We start from the raw sequence: 21,369 nt of genomic DNA, 5'->3' as shown, positions 1-21,369 counted from the left end.
ACTCCTTTCCACTGCTTTGCATTTTGTAGAGCTGCTTTACATGAGATACAGTGGCATGACATACAGCGATGTGGTGTCATTGTGCTTGTTCTACCCAAGTAAAAGGCAACAGAGAATTAAGTCCACTTTTATCCAGAAAGACATGTTCAATCCACTGCTTTCATTCCAGTTTGTTATGCAAATGCAGATGTAGGTGAAGGGTAACAGGCCTGCAACAGTAGCTGTTGCAAGCCTGTACTCAAGGGGAGATAAGTCAGCAAGAAATTAAAACAGAAACTAGGCTGTATGTAATAGTGATCTCTTTTTCGTACGACACAGAGATTAATGAATGATGAGCTCTATAAGTCCATTAGTAATGCTTTTAGAGTTCGGAAAACATTAAAAAAAAAATCAATATGATTTGAGTTTATCTTACATTTGTAATAGCCAGAAAGGATGCCCTAAATGAGAGCAGGGAGCCCCAAAACAAGAACAGAAAATCACCAGACTTCTTTGGGTGAAAAAAAGTGCAGTGGTAATCCTAATCATTTCCTTCCAAATTTTAGCCAAAGATAGTAAGCATATGGAAGCCTCAGTTACTACAGAAAAGCTGCCACAGCAGTAATAGGTGATGGTTGCTAGCAGAAGTCATTGCAACACCTGCCCTTGTCCGTCTTTCAGTGCAGAGCCATCTCACATGGGCCTGGATAAATGTTTGCTCCTACATCAGAGTGCCTCATTTGCATTGCCACCATTCTTCTCTCAGCGGTGGGAGTTTAACAGCAGGAGGCAACACCACAGCCTCCCGGCCTCCAAGGATGTAGAGCTGGCCAGTGTATTCTCAAAAAATAGAGTCTGTCCAGGGTCCCACCCCTACCTACTTGTGCCTTGTGCAAAAATACATAATTCAGTGTGCCTTGTGCAAAAATACATAATTCATAATTGGCTGTTAAAAACATCAGGGCTGTACTAGGGAAGAATTATTCCACGGGTGCAGCCCTCAATCATGCTGCCAAAGCTCCTTAGGCAGAAGGGATCTCGCAGCTACCAGGATTTTCCTGCCACGTGAGTGCACTGTGAGACAATGAGGATGGCAGCTATAAACCCCTACTGCAAAAAGAGGCCATTTTCCACAGGCAACAGATCCCATTCCCTTCTGATCCTATTAGTAACAGAAAAAGTAGCATTGTCTCTTGAGAAAAAGCATTTATCCCCTCTGCAGTGGAGAATTGGCAGCAGATGGTGGCAGTTAGCAAGGCCTGTGTGCTGTCCCTTCTGAAGCAGAATGGAGAGCAGGTCTTGATAGCACGTAACTGAGAAGTCCAACCACTGAACAAAGTGTCCATAGAGTGCAGGAGCCGTGCTCTCCCCTCCTGCTGTGCAAACCAGCATCAGTGCAGTGAGCTGCATTGCACCAGGCACGGATAAGAGAATTGCAAGAGGAGAATTACAGTGATCGTGCCTGGCAGGTCTGTAAAGCATGGCTGCGTTTGAACATGGTTATGAGTAATGATGTTGGGCAACATTAAAAATGTGAGCAGGCTGCAGGAGGTCTGCTCAGACCTGTGTACGTTCAGGTCTGTAGTATGGACCAGTCTGAAGGAAGGGAGGAAAACTCACACTATCCTTATGAGAAAAATCACTGGAAAAGACCATGAAATGTTCGTGAATGGAGAAGAAGTAAAGGTCTGGAGCCAGGAGGTGGACTTAGTGGTTGCCACATGCATTTTTCCGAATTGCACAGACCTACTGGAAGCTTTATATGGTGGATGTGGCAATTTCTGAATGTCGTTGAAGACAACTCTAGTTTCCAAATTAATTCCTTGTCTCCCAGTTTTTTAATTAGAGAGAACCCACTTACAAATTCTTCAGAACAAGAAAAACTACAATGTACTACTTTCTACTTTTCAACTGGGAAACCTAACTAGCAAGTTAATCTCAAAAAGTCTTGAGCCTGGTTAAAATTGCATCCAGTGGTGGAATTCAACGGTATTACCACTCTGCAAGGCCTGACTTTGCCAGGGCTTCCACACAGTTGGGATGTGAAACACTTCATGACTGAACTGTGCTTTACTGGTGAAAGAAAATATTGAAGAAAAGTAGCATTTTAAGACTGACTGTGCTCCTTCTTGAAAAATCAACACAATGGGAAGACTGCTGGCTCCTTGTGAAGTTCCTTCCATCATGGATTGTGTTAAAGTTTGTTGGAAATGCTCTTCATTCTCATTAAGCAAGAAGAAACAATTAACATCCTCTATGGAATCAACTATCCGGAACAATAGGAGCCACCATCCAAAACGCAGACACATGATGCGAGTCTTCTGAGAGAGCCGAGCTCTGCCGGCAAAACACATCGCTAGATGTTGCCTGGTAGTCCAAACTGCATGAACCACTGGCTGGAAAAGAGCTCGGAGCTGCAAGCAAAGTGTTTCCTTATGTTAAGCAAAGAAGGCAGTGTCTGTTTTTTGTAAATAAAGAGCTAAGTTTTGAAACAATCCTGACATTAACTGAAACAATCCAAACACCAGGGTCAAAAAAGGATAATAAATCCTCTTTTTCCTGTTAAGAAAACCGACAACTTTATTTTCTAAAGCCTTCACAAAATAAAAATGACATCATGAGTAGTTTGAAAAATTCTTAAACATTACTTCAGTTGCCTGGCAGGAGCATCCTGTCCTGTCCTTTCTCCCTCCAATGTCTTTCAAAACAGGCCATGCAGCAGGAATAACCTCCCTCTGGACACCAAGTTTTGATACGACTCCATTTGCCACTTGTCAATGGCAAGTTGAACATGAGCCAACAGTGTGTCCTGGCAGCCAAGAGGGTCAGCCATGTCCTGGGGTGCATCAGGCACAGCGTTTCTAGTTATCAAGGGAGGCGATTGTCCCACTCTGCACCGGTGCAGCCCCACCTTGAGTACTGTGTACAGTTTGGGGCACTACAGCACAAAAAGGATATAAAGCTATTGGATAGAGTCCAGAAGAGGGCCACAAAGTAGAAGAAAGCTTTAGAGGGGGTGTCATGGGAGGAGTGGCTAAAGACACTGTCTGTTCAGCCTGGAGAATAGCAGACTGAGTGGAGACCTCATCAAAGTTTACTGCTGCCTCACAAAGGAAGGAGGAGGAGCAGGCGCTGATCTCTTCCCTCTGGTGACCAGTGACAGAACCCGAGGGAATGCCAGGGAGATGTGCCAGGGGAGGTTTAGGTTGGATATCATGAAAAGATTCTTCACCAGAGGGTGGTGGAGCACTGGAACAGGCTCCCCAGGGAAGCAGTTGTGGTGCCAAGCCTGACAGTATTCAAGAAGCATTTGAACAACACCCTCACATGCATGGTGTGAATTTTGGGTTTGTCTTATCCAGGACCAGGAGTTGGACTTGATGATCTTTGTGCATCTCTTCCAACTCAGGACGTACCATGATTCTGTAATTTGGCAAAGCAGGGTTATGGTAGCATCAGAAAGTACAAAGAAAGAATATAACTTTTCTGGACAGTGTAGGCTGCAGATGTCAAACACAAAGGACGACAGGTCCAAGTGGACAAATCTGAAGGATACTGCAAGTCCTAGGAATGAGGGAAAGCAAGGAAAGGGCAGAGAGGATAGCAGCAGATGAATGTCAAAGCAGAGAGCTGCAAGAGGAGGTGAGCAGGAAGGTGACAAACTTTAACGATAAAACAGAGTTATTGGTAGCAAAAATGAGGGCAGATGGTGAAGAACTCAAGGAGGATCTTAAAAGATGGAGTGACCAACCCATATAATGGCAAATGAAATTGCGTCTATATGGGAAAAAAAGCAAACAATGCATTTAAGTAGAAGCAGCCCCAGCTCTATAAATAAAACATAGTCTCTGTGCTCACTCAGGAGGGAGGTCTTGGTAGAGCTACTGAAGGCACTTTCTTGAAAATATCAAACCATTTCTCAGTAACAGTCAAAGAACAAATAGATGTTAAGAGAAACATCAACAACTTAGAAAGGAACAGCCAGCAAAATAGCCGACATCACTGTTCTGCTGCATAAATCCATCTTTCACTCAGACCCTGAATAGTCTGTTCAGTTCTGGTCTGTCAGAAAGGATAGAGGAGAGCTGGAAAAGGTTCAGAGAAGAGTGACAGGGTGAGCAAAGCTGTGACCCAGCTTCTGTACAAGGAACAGTGGAGGAGAGTGGGGCTGCTCAAGCTGGGAAAGAGATGAGCGGGAGGACACTGTATACAGAAAATTTTGATATAATGAATAATACAGAGAGAGTGAATAGGGATCACGTGTTGATTATATCTCTAGGACCAGAATGAGGGACTAGCTAACAATGCTGGCAGAAGCCAAGTTCAAAGCAAACAAAAGGAAGGTACTGGTCATGCAGAAGGCAGTGGACCTGCCTAGGATATCATTCCCAAAACACACATTGAGCAAGGAGCTTACGAGCTCTCCTCAGTATTTGGAGAGATCGATGCCACAGAAAACCCACAGCAAGTTCTAGCTGAAAGTAGCTGGAACCTGCAGTAGTATTAAAGGGGAAATGATCAATACATTTGTTCTGTTGTTAATGTTTCCTAGGATTCTGCTTACAGCCACAGCTGTAGATGGTCTAAACCTGTACAGCTGCTCTTACCTAGAACAAGAATAGGTAACATAGGACTCATATAAAGATGAGTCCAAAGGGAGCAAAGGTGGCAGCATGCAGCGGAGCAGGAGCTGAAGTCAAGGGCTTGAGTGAAACTGGCACAGTTAAACTGGAGTCCAAAGGTGTAGGTAAGGAGGCAGAAGAAAAGCTGCAGTTTCAACTCAATCAGTGCTCAGGCTGAGCCCAGACATGCCCTGTTGGGATCAGAAGCAAAGCTTCTACTGTCTCCAGCAGATCAAGCCCTAGAGACATAAAGGCAAGCAGGAAAGAGAAGAGTTTCAGGGTCAAAGAATAACTCCATGTTATCAGAAGACACAGCATAGGTGAGTCGGTACAGGCAGAATTTGCAGTTTATCTGTGTTTGATATCTATCTGCCAGATTGGAATGGTTTCAGTCCTGATAGGAGCCAAGTAAATTTGGAATTTAAAGAAATTCCTTTGCGTAATCTGCATGATCCTAAGTAATAACTACTCTGTAGGTATTGCCCACAGCACAGTTATTTTTTAAATCCTTTTAATAGGCACTTTTAAATAAACAGTGTTGCCTCTACTTCACTCCAAATGTGATATAATCCACTAATGAGATATTACAGAATTGTGGCCGCAAGGCAAGGTGCAAATCCACCAAAAGGCCAATAGTTCCAATTTTCCTTAATTAAGGGCATGTGGGTTTAAGAAATATGGCCTCAAAGTGTTCCTTTTAGATGGAAGGAACCATTATTTATTAGTTACCCAGAACACTGATTATTAGATTATTACACCAATCAGCAAAATAGATGTTTCTTCCCAAAAGTGAAGAATGTTTCACAATGCAGTGGACATTCCTAAATATCACAGTTCTCTCTCACACAGACAACAATCACTTTGGGTAATAACCTTGAAATAGGCCTTTCCTGTTCTGTGGTTGTGTTTTCCTGTAGGACTGATCTTTGTTTGGTTTACAACTCCCACATGCAGTTTCTCAATACTTGCTCACATTATGGTCAGGATTTGGAGAAAAGAATCTTTTTCAGTCTCTTCTTGTTCTTTCAGCTGAAGCAAGCTGCTTTTCTGGGAGTGCTGAAAACCATTTTAAGAAGCTGATCTGATATTCTGGGTTAAACTAGAAATGTGCCAAATTGCTCTGCAGACATGGCACAGCCGCTGACCTGCACCGAGGCTGGAAATGGTTCCAGGCTGTGACGTGCCATGTCTATTCACGTCAACTGTGCAGTGGGAAATGCACAAAGGAAGTGGCTTGCTGAAAAATGTCCTTCAGCTTAGGGGTCAAAAAGATTCCTGTGAAATATATGGCTTGGGATGAAATCAGCCTCTCAGATCCAAGGAAGAGTGATGTCATTTCTCACACAATTTATTAAGATTTCTCAGTTTTCTTCCAGTGTACCTAAGACAGTACTTTGTATCATGTTTGCTCCCCTGCATGCTGCTCAGGTGCCCACTTTGCAAAGCTGGGGATCTCTGCATGGATCACACCTTGATCCCCACTATTCAAAGATGCGTTTGGCAGCAGGAGGTTGCAGTGATGGGTCTCACCCAGCTTTCCAGTATCCATCCTGTTTGTCTTGTCACATCACTCCTCTTGCATATGTTCAGTGGGGAGGGGAAGCTGGCATGTGAAGACAGATATTTAGAAGAAGGGCAAACCTATCCCAGTGCAAAGCCTTACAATCACTGTGGACATTGCCTGACAGAGATTTTGTTAACAGTTAGGAAGGAAAAGCTTCAGAGCTCTTTCAGGCTGTAGTCGGATGAGCACTTTCCTTTGAATGGAGTCTCTCCCATCTGTGCCTTCAGTCTATTTTTGTGCTGTCTTCATGTCATGCCATCACAAGCCAACATACAGCTGCACCATGAACTGGCCCGAGGAGCTGATCTGTCTGAAAACTCACCCAGCTGAAAATAAAAAAAAATAAAAAGAAAATAAAAAAGTTATTTTCCAGCCGGCTCAGTTCTCTGATCTCATTTACCACAAGGCAGAACTTACAGTTGTACCAGCTCAGGGGAAGTAACCTCTGACCAGCTGACTGCTGCCAAACCTTCCTCAAGCAGCAACCCAAGTCTTTGCCCCCTAGACATGCTCCATAGCAGGAATCCAGTTTTCTCATTTCATTTCCACTACTCAAGCAATTCTGGTTCTGTCGACAGTCAATGACATATGGATGCCCAAAGAGTCCTTTGAGGAAATCTTGTTAGAAAGTTCAGGTGGGGCAGGGGTGGCCAGTGCTCTTTCCTTGTAAATGCAAAGGCAGTAGGAGAAGCATTTCTCTGAGTGCTTCTTGCTCTACTTCTTTCTCTGTTACTTAGAAAATTCAAGTGAATAGTTTATATAGGCAAATTCTTGGTAGTTTCTCCCCTCTAGTCCCCATTCCTGTCAACCAGTGGATTGAAATAGGATTCTCCCCTGTCTTCAGACCTCTGTGTCCCAGGGAAATTACTTCCCTTTTAGCACAGATTACTGGGTGGAAACAAGAAGCTGGTAGCGTGTGACCTACTTACCACACACTACAGCTCTGTCTGTTAATAGATGTGACCTTTGTGACTAATACAGCACTGGGAGGTACTGGGAGGGTGCATTGGTTTCCTCCCTCCAGCACAGTTGTCATCCTCATCATCTCATCACCCATACAAGTGAGGAAGACTTAGTTTCAAAGCTTGCCAATTCCCGCAAGTCACGGAAAACACTGGATTGTGTTCAGAAATCAGCCAAAAGATGAGAGATGGATGCCAAGAAGTGACAGCAGAGGTCAGCCCCATGCTGCACCATCCTTGTGTCTGGAGCTCGGTCCCCACTGTGGTGGCCATCCCACCACTGCCCTCACTGTACATTCAGCCTTCACCTGGGATGGGCGTCCCACAGCTGCATGACACAGGACTGATGTCTGTGATCACACCATCCCAACCTCTGGTGGAGTCTCTCCCCACCTCTGCCCTTTGCTTGTAGATAACAGGCTTTGGGCTTGGGCCAGGACCAGGCACTTTCCTGTTTGCAGCACGCATGTAGATGCCAAGGGGCATTGTAACATTCAAGGTAACAGCAACCAGTGAAGAAAAAGCAGCACAATGCATTGAAACAACCCTGCAGCTGGGTCTGGGGCCAGGAAGTTTTCTTCTCCAAGTCTTTGACCTCGTGATTCTGTGACAGACCTTGTTGTTTAACACAGCAGGGCACAAGGAGACCCTATCACCACTCACACCCCGCAAACCTCCAGCGACCCACCAAACTTTTTCACCCATAGCATCCTACACTGACACTGCAGCCTCCAGTCTCCCTCCATGGCCTTCTTGGCCCTTCCCCGAAGTTCCTTCTTTCCCCATTATCCCCCAAACCACAACCCTCACTGCAGTCCATTCTTTGCCCCATGTTCCTTCCTTCCTTCCTTCCTTCCTTCCTTCCTTCCTTCCTTCCTTCCTTCCTTCCTTCCTTCCTTCCTTCCTTCCTTCCTTCCTTCCTTCCCTCCTTCCTTCCTTCCTTCCTTCCTTCCTTCCTTCCTTCCTTCCTTCCTTCCTTCCTTCCTTCCTTCCTTCCCACATCCTAGGGCTTGTCCCTGCCCATCCGCTCTGCTCCTTGAGACGCCTCCCACATCCTTAAGGGCAGATACAGGTGATGAGGAGCCTTGAGATGGGAAGGGAGGGAGCATTTCCCCAAACTCCACTCCATGCACATCCTTTAGTGAGTGTTTGCAAACCATTGCATTGATGTGCTGAGTGCAGCTGTCTGTTTGTGGACCCCATTCTGCAGCATTTCTCTTTCCAGTGGCTGTGAGCCAGCATCAGGCATAGGATGCAGTCACAGAACCCATTTATAGAAATGGGCCACCACTACCTACAGACAGAAGCACCATTTACAATCTTACCGGTACAGAAAAATCAGCAGACAATTGAAACATTTATCTGAGGTGTCAAAGTGCACGGCCAGTCAACATTGCATCCCCATCAGGGAAACTTGCAGGGTATTACCAAGCTGTAAATGACGAATCTGGGTCACGGGCTGGGAACTGCATGTGCAATAGGCAGAAGACACACAAGTGAGATGAAAGAAAGAGGGAGACAGAACAGTACTCCTAGTTCTGAACTTCCAGATAAAGTTAATGTGACAAGCTTGGGGACAGCAGGGGAAATCCCGACGGGGCTGTTGTGCCAGTGAGTGCTTCCTGCTGCAGCAGAACACTGGCCGCACCAAGCACAAGGGCAAAATAGGCTTGGAATGATTTTGCCAACAGCAATAAAATTGTGTTGGGGATGGATCCCACCATCCTCAGGGCAAGATCAGCCAGACAGTGAATCATCCTGTTACTGTTTGCTTAGCTGTGCCTGCTGCATTTCACAGAATCACAGAATGGTTTGGGTTGGAAGGGACCTCTGCAGGTTATCCAGCAACCCCCGTCCTAAGGCAGGTTCACCTAGAGCAAGTTGCACAGGGTTGTGTCCAGGTGGGGTTTTGATGTCTGCAGAGGAGATTCCATGGCGTCTCTGGGCAGCCTGTTCCAGTGCTCTTCACTTGCAGTGGATTTGCTGCCTTTCATTCACTCATGGCTGGTTTACTGTCAATTTCCTTGTTCCTTACTCAACTTTGCAGATTTTGTCTGCTTGCAAGAATTGTCATTTAATTAAAGGGTGAAAAACCCATGGAAAGCTGTGGGTGGATGGCATGCAAACTGCAGCACTGCCAATCTCAAAAGCTTAAGAATCATTATTCAAAATCTGAGAAAATATTTTGTCTGTAGGTCGGCTTTGGAGTTCTTTCCCACGTGCAGAAGAGAGGCATCAGTTTCCCGAAGGAACTGGCTTTGGCTCTGTGGCTGTTGCACCCCAGGGTTTCCTCTGTGCATGTGCTGTGAGCTCAGCTGGACTCCCTGCACTTCATCTCCATCCTGACCCTGTGCCTTCACTTCTGCTCTGCTAGCACAGCTATAAAGCAAACCTGCTCAAATAGTTCATCTGGCTGAAAAGAATCCCCCCTTTTATTTAAAAAAGAAAGAGCTTCTACTGAGTTATTTCCCCAGGAGTCTTGCCCTCTCATCTGACTCACCATAGACACAAAAGAAGCTCTAGCACAAGGTGAAGATGCGGGAGCAACAAAGAGTCATGGAGAGGAGGTGGCGGTGGCCATGTAATGCTTTTCTCAGTATCGCTGGTGAAAAATGAAAACTAGAAACATGACTGAGAACTTCACTGGCCTCCATTCCTAAGGAAAATCCTGATTCTCTCAAGGCCCATGGGAATTGTGCTGTTGCCTCAGTGAGGGCTCACAAAGCCTTGCTTTGTCATCTCTGCAAGTTGAGCTTGTGCCACCTCTTTGGGTGTATTAGTACACACTGTGGCTTTAGGCACAAACGTGCAAACTCTGTCTGGAAATGTTTTTTTCACTTCCACTCCTTTTCTCCAAGCAATTCTTTCTGAGTATGACTTTTTGGTTGACAAACAAGAAGACCAGGGAATAGAAAGCCAGGTCCTGAAAATCTTCACAAACCACAAAACCACATATGCCTCATGGAAGAAATGCCTTATGCTCTGGTACTGCAAAGTCCTTGCTTTTCTTCCTCCTGCCATTGTGTGTTTTATGAGTTGTGCAGTGCTGGCAGTGCCACGGTGTTCCGCCTGCAGCACGAGCTGGGGAAGGCTGTGAGCTCAGCTCGAGAAATCAGGAACTTCACATGTTGGTTGCTACCTGGAAGGCTTAAGGGAAAGACTACTCTGCTTTAGCCTAGCACAGGAGACAAACCAAAGGATGAACAAAGACCGCTACTACTGTTAACCTTAAAGTATTTCATCAGCTTCATCAGACTGTAGTCTGAGAGATGGAGAAAAAGCATCATGCAGTTCTCCTCATCCCAACATAAATATAGCCAGTGTTCAAAACAAGCTTAGGAAAGAAAATTTAAGTATTATCTGCCAGGAATAAATTTGGAAAATGAGCTATTAAAATATTTACTGTCTGCAAAGGTCTTTGCCGTCCATGAGCCTTCAGGATCATTTTTGCCATTATTATTTTAAACACCAGAGATGCCCAAAAATTTTGGCTTGGAATAATCTCTTTTTGTTATCTTTGACAGGCTACATGGGACCATGATAAAACAAGATGTTGTCCTTGACACTGAGCTCATCCTTGTACTACCAGCAGTAATTCTCATTATTCAGACACACTGCAATGTGCTTTGCAGCACGCTCAAGGCCAAGGATTAGCTGGAGGAGGCAGCAGGATTCTCTTGAAATGTTACATTATTTTACTATGAAAAGTCTTAAGAATGATGTTGTAGGAGATGTTGACAGTTTTGCTTTATTACCACATCCAAAAAGCACTAATCAAGGAATACACCTGTAGGAAATATCCTTGTTATGAAGTGCTATTCACTTCTGTAAGTTCATTCTTGAAGCTTTTGTGTCGGGCTTCTTAATACATAGCAATACATTTCAGAGTCTATTTTCATCAGTCTACAAAGATATGGATTGCGGTGTCCTACATTGCACAATGTATGACCAGTATGAGCTATGTAAAAGCTCCTGAAACGATGTTCCTACCAGATGGATGCTCAGATCCCAGCTCTGTCTGGTGACTTACTAGGCTCAGGGATAGGGATTCTCCATATTTCTCACTGTCACTGCTGGACAGATTTTCCCATGCTTCTAGTTAAGGGTATATGTAAACTCTGCTGTGACAGACACAGCACACACGTCAGGATATGTCTGGCTAGTTGCTTGGAACAACTAGTGAGTGGCTATGGTGTCAGAGGTGCAACGTTACCCAGATTAGATGAAATTGAGAGATAGATATCTTCCAAATATCCATACTGGAAGAATAGACAAATGGGATCTCTGCTGAGGGGTGCAGGACACCAGGCACAGCTGCACCCACCACCCTTCTCACAGTCTTCATATCACTCTAAAATCCAAGAGTAGTTGAGACAATGTTTTTACCTTTTATAATGATAGTAATTAAAAAAAATAAAAAAAACCCCTTATGCCTCTGATAACTGTGAAACTGGTCCTTCTGGAGGTGGGTGGCAGGGGGTGCACAGGGCTTGTCCTGGCCTGCCCCAGGCACAACCTATGTACAAAGGAACTGAGTACAATGCAGCCATCTCCCCCCCTCCCAAGTTTCTTGGCAGCGCTAGAAGAGGTGATGCCGATAGCTTATTCAGCATTTTTGGAGATTTCAGAGGTAGGAAGGGAAGGGCTGAGAGACAAACCTGCGGGTGCAGCTGGCATTTGAGGCAGCCAAGTAGTGTTTTCAGCTTGTCTTTCATGTTAAAGAACAACCTATAGGAGCATACAGGGTGTCTCACAAGTGGCTCTCTGCACAAGTGTGCTTTTGACAGTTCTATAGATTTTATCACAGTTTCACAATATTTTGTCTTTCTCATAAATCCCGGTTTGCAGAGTCAAGTGGTGAATATAAACTTCATACTAAAGTTCCCCATACCATCATATAAAAACTCACAGTTCAAACAGCTGTAAGAGGCTAACATTATCATGGAAGATATTTGCAGTGCTCATCAATTGTGATAGATAATTATGTATTTGAAGTGATTTGCAATTTGTTTGTAAATATGACTTCAAGAACTTTCTACTGAGACATCTTCAACAAACCACTAAGCTTCATAGTTAATTATAATTCTATGAAGTTAAGCTTCATAGAAATCACATTTATACATGCATTTAAAAGTGTCAAGAAATTACAGGAGCACCTCCTCTTTCATTTTAAATGTTGTATTTCAGAATGTCCTAGCTAGGGGAAAGGATCCTGAAGGCTAATGAAATGGTGAGAGTAGAAACACTGTCATGCTGGCTATGCTTTATCTCATTCATTTGGAATCCATGCCATGAGTTTGTTATTAAATGTATTTTTGACTGAAAGACTCTGAGGGCTGGTTTGCCATTCCTGACTCTACCTCAGCAGTCTACATCAACATTTATAGCTCTATAGTAGCTGATTTAAATCTTGGATGTCGTAAAGAAACAGTAAGTTTGCTGCTGATCACTATGTTATCGGATCAGAAAATTTAATAAAATGTGTTTAGCGGACATCCAGTTTATACCTCTTGTTTTTTTCCCCTCTTTCTTTAAGTAGAATGGGCTATTGTTAATAGGTATATGGGGTGTTTCAGCATACACGTGGTAAGAAAAGAACTCCAAACCCAGCATGGCCAGCAGCACATCCTTTGTGGTCATCATGCCAGAGACCCTCCTACATTTATGCAGTATCAGACTTTGATACTCATTAGGCAATGAGTGATGGTACTTCTCCTATCCAAATCCACATTTCTCTCTTCAGAGAAAATTCCTTCACATACTCCTTTCTTCCAGCCCTGATTTTCAAGTTTAGCCACGCATAGTGATGTTCCACACATGCAAAAATGCAAATCCCCCAGTTGTTCATGCAAATTTCTATAGACGAGATTGCAACTAGCAGCCTCACGGTACACATAGCTTATTAGAGATCCCCCCAAGACAGCCGGTCTCCTCATATCAAAGTACTCTGCAGAAGGACCCTGACTCTGCTGATGTTCAGCTGGAGCATTCTGCACACAGTAACTCGATTCAGATTCATGAATACTCTGTCTGTGTCTGCCTGATTCGGAAAGCTAGAAACAGCCTTTCTATGTCTGCTGGAGATGGAAACAGAGACGAAAGTAGAGCTGCACAACACAGTTTCCGTCTCCATCAATGATTCTTTCTCTCTTGCACACACGTGCTTTTATCCCAGCCCATCTCTCTTCTTCCTTGATTCAAGGAATGTCAATATCCAGGCCTGTAGATCTGGTCCCTGACCATGCAGCCTGATTTCAGTTACCATGAAGTTTAAGTGTACGTGAATTTGGGAATCTAACTTAGGTCCATATCTGGTTGTAAACACTCCTGATACGAATAGACAGTAAAAAAAAGATCTCAGAACCTCTGATCTCCGTTCTGGAATAAGTAATTATCTGCAGGCAGATGGTCTTTTCCAGCGGTTACACCCCAAACATCGAAAAGTCCTCCAGAGACCACTTCACATGACATACAATTCCCTTACCAGAGCAGATGGTTAAAACTCCAGCAAATGGTGCAGAGTGGGCAATCAAAATTTCCTCTTGAACCCCACCTACTGCAGCAGCATTACCGCAGTGTGCATGGCTATGCCTTCACACAACTCTTAGCTGACAGATAACCAATAAAGTCGCATCTAACTTGAACCAACGCAAGGAAGAAATTCGGCTGTTGCTCCATAGGTGCAAAGTTATGGCTTACAATATGTAACGGAAGGTGGCACAGAGATTGCTTCATGGTGATCCTTTCCTTCATTTCTCCATTCCTTTGCTTCTTTCTCCACCCAGTTGATAAGAATCATATGCCCTCAATTAAGCAATGTGGTTTGGGGTTTTTTTCAGTTCTAGGAGCGAAGTCCAGGACACCAGCACAGGAAACTACTCAAGAGTTTAGGCAGAATTTGTGTCTGTATCTAACAGAGCAATCTAGCACTCAACAGCTGTGGAGCCATCCAGCCCTGAAGGCACCATAACTTATGAGGTACTTCCTGGACAATTTTCCTACCTGGCAGCACTGCTGAGCTCAGCAGAGAGTGCCACAGCCCAGAACTATGGGCGTTCACACAGATATCAGCTGTCTGCAAGGTCAAACGTTAAAGTAAACCCAGCACGGTGAAGCCTGGGCTACCAGTCTGAGTCCTGTGAGAAACTGTACATGGTTAAAGGCCACCCAATAGAGCACATGCACAGAGAGCACGAATGTGTTCTTTTCTAGTACTTCCAAATTCTGAAGTATTTAACTTAATAACTTTAATAATGTTCTGGTAGCACTATTTCTAACCTGTGTTTATTTTCTAAGTTTCAAAAGAAAAAACTCTCTCTGAAGTTCCATAAATATAACCATGTGTTTAGGATCAAGTTGGCAGAGACAGCATCCATCCACAGTGCTTGCTGTCTGTGTGCACCACGCTGAACCCTTTATAGCTTACCTTCCCATGTCAGGGCAAAGGGGATTCTCCAGGTTCTGGTTTTCTCTTGTTTAGTACTCCAGGGGTATGAGTACTTCGACTTATTTTCCCCGAGCCTTCACTTAAGGCTTGACCTCTTCTACATCTTTCCTCAGTTCTGTCCCTTCCATACCACCTGCTCCTTTTCTCAGCTTTCTCCTCATTTAGATAGCTCTATGTGTCTAAAATAAACTTCCATACACCCAGGATTTTGCCTGGACTAAATGTTTTCAAATAGTCATTTATTTGACTGTCTCGATTAAATCCTGTCCATCAGTATAAGGTAAACAAATTAAGACTTACCCAGCTGCAGCTGCGTTACATTGGATTTGCTGGATTTGCTTCAGTTAAATCCATATCATCATTTACTCATTGACCCTTAATTTTGCAAGGTAACATTATCATAGGGAAAAAACAAAGCCATCTGTGGCTTGCAAAGCTATTTTCTCCCAGCCTTGAATTCAGACACTTCGTATCTGACATCTGTCCACACTCACAAGGTGCATCCAAATGCAGTTTAACAACACTCCCGTGTGCACAGGTATAAACCAAGTTCAAAATGCTTGGTATTGAATCTACTTCGTATGACAAAGTATGAACCAAAGTCAGTGTGTTTCCTCATGAGAAAATTTTGCTGATTTCATGCAAGTAGTTTAGCAACTGGGGCTGTGAAATGGGTTGCGTTTCTGTGGAGCAGCCCTCACACTGGAGAAGAATAAACATTAGGCTTCAGGGAAGGATCAGTTACTGGTCAAAACCGCCCTTGCAAATATGAGCAAGCCCTGGTTGTGACTCTGTGCTTCAGTCTGGCTGGCAGATGCTCAGGGGCTTCACTCTCAAATTCACTTCAAGGTGGCTTAAGCGTGTATTGAGCAATGACTCAGCTGAAGCCTCCTAAAACCCATAACGGTGAAGCAATACACCCCTTCCTCCAATGGCTCCTCCAGGGGCCCTCAGGCCCTTCCATTCGGATTATGCATTGGTCTTGTGTCTTGATGACAAAGGATACAGCAGGGCGAACTGCTATGCTTGAAGAAGTCTGGTCTTTCACTGGAGACGGGAGAATTTCAGAGCCTCAGTTGTGCCATAAACCCAGCTTGTGCCTGTCCTGCTCCCGTTAGCCCTTGCTGCCCCTTAGAGCTTAAACGCAGGATGCCGTTCACGGGATGAAAATCTGTGGGCATCCCCTGGGAGCACATTTGTGCTTTCCATCAGAGCTGCTTCTAGGTTCAGTGCCCATCTGCATGTTAACATTTTGGCTAGTTTTGCTTGTTCTTCCCTGTAAAATTTCATCACTTTGTTTAATTGCAAAAGTCAACCACTGTATTCAAGAGATGAATTATCCTATTGCTGCAAGAAAGCTTGACATTTAGTAGCTTAGAAGATATTTATGACCGAAGCAGTTCTTCTTCTGAAATACAGCATTCATTTGTAGAAATTCTCCATTGGGAGGAAAAAAAATCAATGACACATGGAAGGTGCTAAAGCTGTACCAAAATAGAATCTTAACTATTCCCTAAAATGGTGAAATGTACGCAAATGAAGAAAAACAGTTCAGAAAGTTAACCAATTTAGTCTTGGAGCAATGCAAGCACTTTGAGGCAGATTTACACTGCACTGAAAATCTGATTATGTAAACTATCATAAATGGATTCAGTGTGTTATAAGCCAACTCTAAATCTTCAGTTCCTTACTGAAAAATAAGGCAGTAGGTGACTATACATTAAAATGAAGATTGATTTCAGAAAGCCTAGTATAAATGAAATATGCTGACATAATGGGTAAGCAGGAAGAAAGAAAGCATAAAATTAACAATCGTCAGCTCTTGCTCCAGGATTACAACTATAAACTAGAGAATGGCATTAATTGTAAAGCCAGTCCTTGAGATGTACTACAAAAGTTTTGACAGAACTTGTCAAAACTTTCTAGGTTCCTATTTCAAAATCTGTACTGCAACTATGCCTGGTCATTAAAACTAATGGAAATAATCCTGAATAAATCCCACACACAAGCTCCTACTTTTTCTGCCAGGATGGGATCCTGCAGGGCATGATTTCAGGGGCCAGAAAGATTGAGGGGGGGGCAAAAAATGATTTGGAGACATTCTGACCTGCTCTGCTCTCGCCCCACACCTTGGTATTTCTCGCACACAGCCTCAGCCAGCCTAAACATTTTGCAAGTCTTATCGCATTGTGTAATATTACTTTCATGCTATTGGAACATGTGTCATTACCAGGCAGAGCTGTGCATGCCAGGAGTGGGAAGGCAGGCATCCCTGGCCCCAGATGACAGCTGGACCTGAGAGTTTTCTTTATCATCAGGAAGACAACTCCAGTTCCTTCATGCCTTATCCTCCAGGAGTGTGCTAAATGGTAAAGAAAACAAGGAAAAAAAGGTTGGTTAGTTATTTATTTAGTTAGTCAGTTTAGTTAGTTTGTTGTTTGTTTAGTAGAGCTTGTTTTATTTTTTATTTATTTTAGATCATGGAGGCGGATAGAAGGAGAGAAGGTTGTATTACAGAGCATCTTGTTCTCAGCGGGGCTTTTAATGACCTAAGGAGGAAGGAAGTCTACATAAAATAGGTTTATAAAATGGCACTTAAGAAAATTCATCACAGTTAAATAAGATGTAAAAGCAGTTGTGCAGAATATCCTTCCTATATCCTCTTGCGTAGAGTCAGCCATAAATTGGTGTGGGCTGACACATTTCAGAACTAGGGGTCACTCAGTGTGAATCTGTCTGTTCTGCTGTGCATGGCAGTGTCCATCTGGGTTCACCACACTCAGGGTGGTCTGATTCAGGAATTACATCAGGTGAGGTTTCTTGAGAGTTCCTCAGTGAATATGCTCATTATTTGTTTTGGTCCAAGGCATTACAACAAAGTAATTGTGAACTTTGTAGGACTTCTTATCTCTCAATATATCTAGCATGCACTTTTTATAATTGTATTTCATAGAATTGTAGAATGGTTTGGATTGGAAGGGACCTTAAAGATCATCTAGTTCCAACCCCCCTGTCATGGGCAGGGACACCTTTCACTAGATCAGGTTTCTCAAAGCCCCATCCAACCCAGCCTTGAACACTTCCATGGATGTGTATTTCTTGTACACTTCCTGATTTACTAGAAAAAAAAATAACTACCCCGGCCCAAACCAGCACAGTCCCTCTGGATGGCATCCCTTCCCTCCGCTGTGTCAACTGCATCACACAGCTCGGTGTCATCAGCAAACTTCCTAAGGTTGCACTCAATTCCATTGTCTATATTGCTGGCAAAGATGTTGAAAAGCACTGATCCCAATACCAGACCCTGATGAAAGCCACCCATCACTGGTCTCTACTTGGATTTGAGTTGTTGACCACTGCTTTTTGAATGCAATCATCCAGGCAATTCCTTGTCCATTGAGTGGTCTACTCATCAAGTACATGTCTCTCCAATTTAGAGACAAGCATATTGTGTGGGACAGTGTCAAATTCTTTGCATGAGTCAAGGTAGATGATGTCAGTTGCTCTTCCTTTACCCATCAGTGTTGTAGCCCCACCATAGAAGGCCACCAAATTCATCAGGCATGATTTACACATAGTGAAGCCACGCTGGCTGTCACTAATCACCTCCTTATTTTCCATGCGCCTCTGCAGAGTTTCCAGGAGGGTCTGCTCCATGATCTTTCTGGGCACAGAGGTGAGAGTGACTGGCCTGTAGTTCCTTGAGTCTTCCTTTAGCCCTTTTCACATTTTCCACCAGCCCCTCCTGTTGGTGAGGACAAGATCCAGCATAGAGCATAGCACCTCCCCTCATTGGCTCCTCTATCACTTGGATCACTTAAATTACCTTAACCCTTCTTTAAATCCATTTTCACTGAAATTCGGTATAATTCTCGAAGAGCTTATGTGTGATTTGGTTAAAATGGTGTCATTTTTGCTGTTGCTAGGCCCTTCTTTTTCTCTCTCTTCCTTACCAGGATCCTTTAGAAAAAGTGTTTAATGCTACAGTTTTACTTAAAAAGTAGCCAATGGCATTAGAGTTGAGATTAGATATGATCCTTTTTACTGGATGTATGAATAAAAGTAAATAAATTTAAAAGCCCCCAGGGAACCGTCCAAATCCAGAAAAAGAACATATCATGCTACCTTTTTTGAAACTAGGTCTGTAAATCCAGAGGTTGGTGTTGCAGTTTAACCTCAGCCAGCAACTAAGCACAGCGCAGCTGCTTGCTTAACTTTCCCCACCCTGCAGTGGGACGGGAAGGAGAGTGAAAATAAGCAAATCTTGTGAAGTGAGAGAAAGACAGTTTAACAGGATAGAAAAAGGGAGAGATATTATTATTATTGTTGTTGTTATTGTTATTATTACAGTGTACATTATATATAACTGTATTTATTACTATTGATGTTGGTGTTAGTTATACAAAGCAACTGATGCACAATACAATTGCTCACTGACCAATGCCCAATGCCCATCCAAGCAGCAAACGTGTCCCCATCTCCTCTAACTCCCCCTTTTTTAGATCAAGCATGACATGATATGGTATGGACTACCATTTTCTAGAGCTTGGGTCAGCTGTCCTAGCTACACTCCCTCCCAGCTTCTTGTGCACCTGCTCGCTCTCAGAGCACGGCAAGCTGAAAGATCCTTGACTTAGCAGAAATCCTACTTAGCAACAACCAATACATCAGTGTGTTACCAACATTATTCTCATCCTAAATCTAGAACATAGCTATACCAGGTACTAGGAAGAAAATTAACTCTATTCCAGCAGAAACCAGGACACCAAAATAGCAATTATTTTTTTTAAAGACTGATTCAGCACTAGTGTGCACTCAGCTCAACATGTGAGATCCCAGGTGCGCTGCATGCAGCATTAGGCTGCTGTGCCAAAGGGGAAAATACAGTAAAGAAAAAAGCAAAACCTGTCTGCAGTCAGTTTACAGGGAAGTTTTATGTCCTTGGCACTCGTGAGATTTTTCCCGTCATCTGCTATAAAGGGAACAGTCCCAGCACTGGAGATTTGGCACAGTGATACCAGTCCAAAACTTCCAGAGAGCCTTTCCAAGGGTTATTCTGACCCAAGTATAAATTTTATTTTATGTTACTTTAAACTAGAAGCATGGGTTGGTTTGGAGGAGGAGGAGAGAGAAAGGTTGTCTGGGGCACTGTCTCTCTATAGAAGGAAGTATTGAAAGAGAATTAAAGAAAGGGCATGAAATAACTTCATTTTGTCCTGTATTTGTCATGCAATATATTGATTCATCTGGTGGACCTGCGCAAATACTCCCTATCCAGCAAAAATATAATAAAAGAAAGAGCAGAAAGTCAGGTAGAGAGGGGTGGGAGGCTGCATCCAGATGACAGAGCAGGTAATTTTGTCAGATCTCTAAATGCCCATGCACTTGTTCTGACTCATCTGGGGCAGGATTAATGATCCAGGTTGTCTGCAGTGTAGCCATCAACGCCAAAGTGTGTTATGCAGGTTCTCTCCAGAGTCAGTAGGGGAACAGACACTTCTATAACATGACTCATGCTGTGCTAATGCTGGTATTTAAGCTACTCAAGATGAGTCGAGCCCTATTTCCCTCCATTGACTAAATGGGAGCCTAGAGCAACCACCTCTCACACAGATGGCTGCGCATTTCTATCTGCAGTGAGGTGAGATCCTGAGTCTTTTAATCTGCATTAAGATGTGATCGTGGGATTGTTTCAGATTTTTCTGTTCATACGAAGCAAAACTCGAAGGGGAAAAAAACAAGAAGGAAATGTTTCTGTGCCAGTCTAACTTGGTATCCCAGAGCTGAGTCACTCCCATCTTTCTCTGATAGCTGTGAGACGGGTGGATGGATAACTCTCATTACTGTCAGCACACAGACAAGTCCATTAACTATGGTGATAAAGTCATGAACTATGGTGACAAAATCAATTCCATTTCTGCTGTAGGTGTTTAATTGTAGTATGAGAAAAATCTGAGTCACGGGTATAATTCAGCCTCCCTTCAGGTATGTGACACATATGGTGTTAATCAGTTGAAGGAGTGGAAAATACTGAAATGATCAGTGTTCAGTATCGGTGAATCCGATGATGAAATATCTTGGATGTAGCATGCAGAGAATTTGTGGATTGAAAAGTGTGGGGGCAGCATATTAGTGTTTGATCTTTCGCTAAGGTTTTTGCCAAAATGATAAAAAAGTCTCTCATGAGATCCCTACTACTTTTAAGTGGATCCTTCCAGACAGCATCTGGAGTTGCAGTTTTTCTTCTTCTAAGCAGATATTGAAATACCTCAGGGCATGGAAGCACACATTTATTATATCTTAACAGCCTTTTCCAACCAGGTACTATACAATTACTTAGTGTACAAGTGAAGTGCAGTTGTGATAGTGGAAACCTAATGTCTGTATAAATCCAGTTCCAGAAAAAGCTACTACCTAAAGATGTTTTAAGGATAGTGTTTAATTTTCTTTCTTATTCTAGTTGAATTAGTGGGAAAATGCAGGGTTGTTTAGACACTTTATCTAAACATTTGTCTCCTCATGCATTATTGCCATTTGGGTAAAACTGTTTTGATGCTTGGAGTAACATCTGGTGTTCACTCCAGGAGGAGTTACACGACCCTCTATTTGGGAAAATTTCATTGGAAAAGGCTATTTCTGTAGTATGTAGTTGGTGTCAGTGCCAGGCAGGAGTTGCGCCATCCAAGCCACTGCTTTTCCTAGGAAAAGGGCTGCAATTAGGACCTCCCCTGCACTGGGGTTGGTGATATCACCCATGCCCTTAGGAAATGCTGGAAAACACCACCAAACAGGAGC

At 43.4% G+C, this 21,369-nt stretch overlaps 1 long non-coding RNA gene across 1 annotated transcript in view; it reads right to left on the bottom strand.

Annotated features, from left to right (window-relative positions):
* Positions 1–4,813: 4,813 nt before the first annotated feature.
* The window catches only part of LOC128853701 (uncharacterized), a 28,982-nt gene continuing 12,426 nt past the window's right edge, over positions 4,814–21,369 (bottom strand). Inside the window, exons 3-4 of the long non-coding RNA XR_008452397.1 lie at positions 16,805–16,936; positions 4,814–6,491 (exon numbers count right to left, since the gene is read on the bottom strand). This is a non-coding gene — a long non-coding RNA (uncharacterized LOC128853701). The remainder of the gene's footprint in view (positions 6,492–16,804; positions 16,937–21,369) is intronic.

The sequence above is a fragment of the Cuculus canorus genome, chromosome 1, assembly GCF_017976375.1.
Source record: "Cuculus canorus isolate bCucCan1 chromosome 1, bCucCan1.pri, whole genome shotgun sequence".
NCBI lineage: Eukaryota > Metazoa > Chordata > Aves > Cuculiformes > Cuculidae > Cuculus > Cuculus canorus.
Note: the sequence above shows the minus strand (reverse complement) of the source record. Positions and strands in the feature narration are given on the sequence as shown.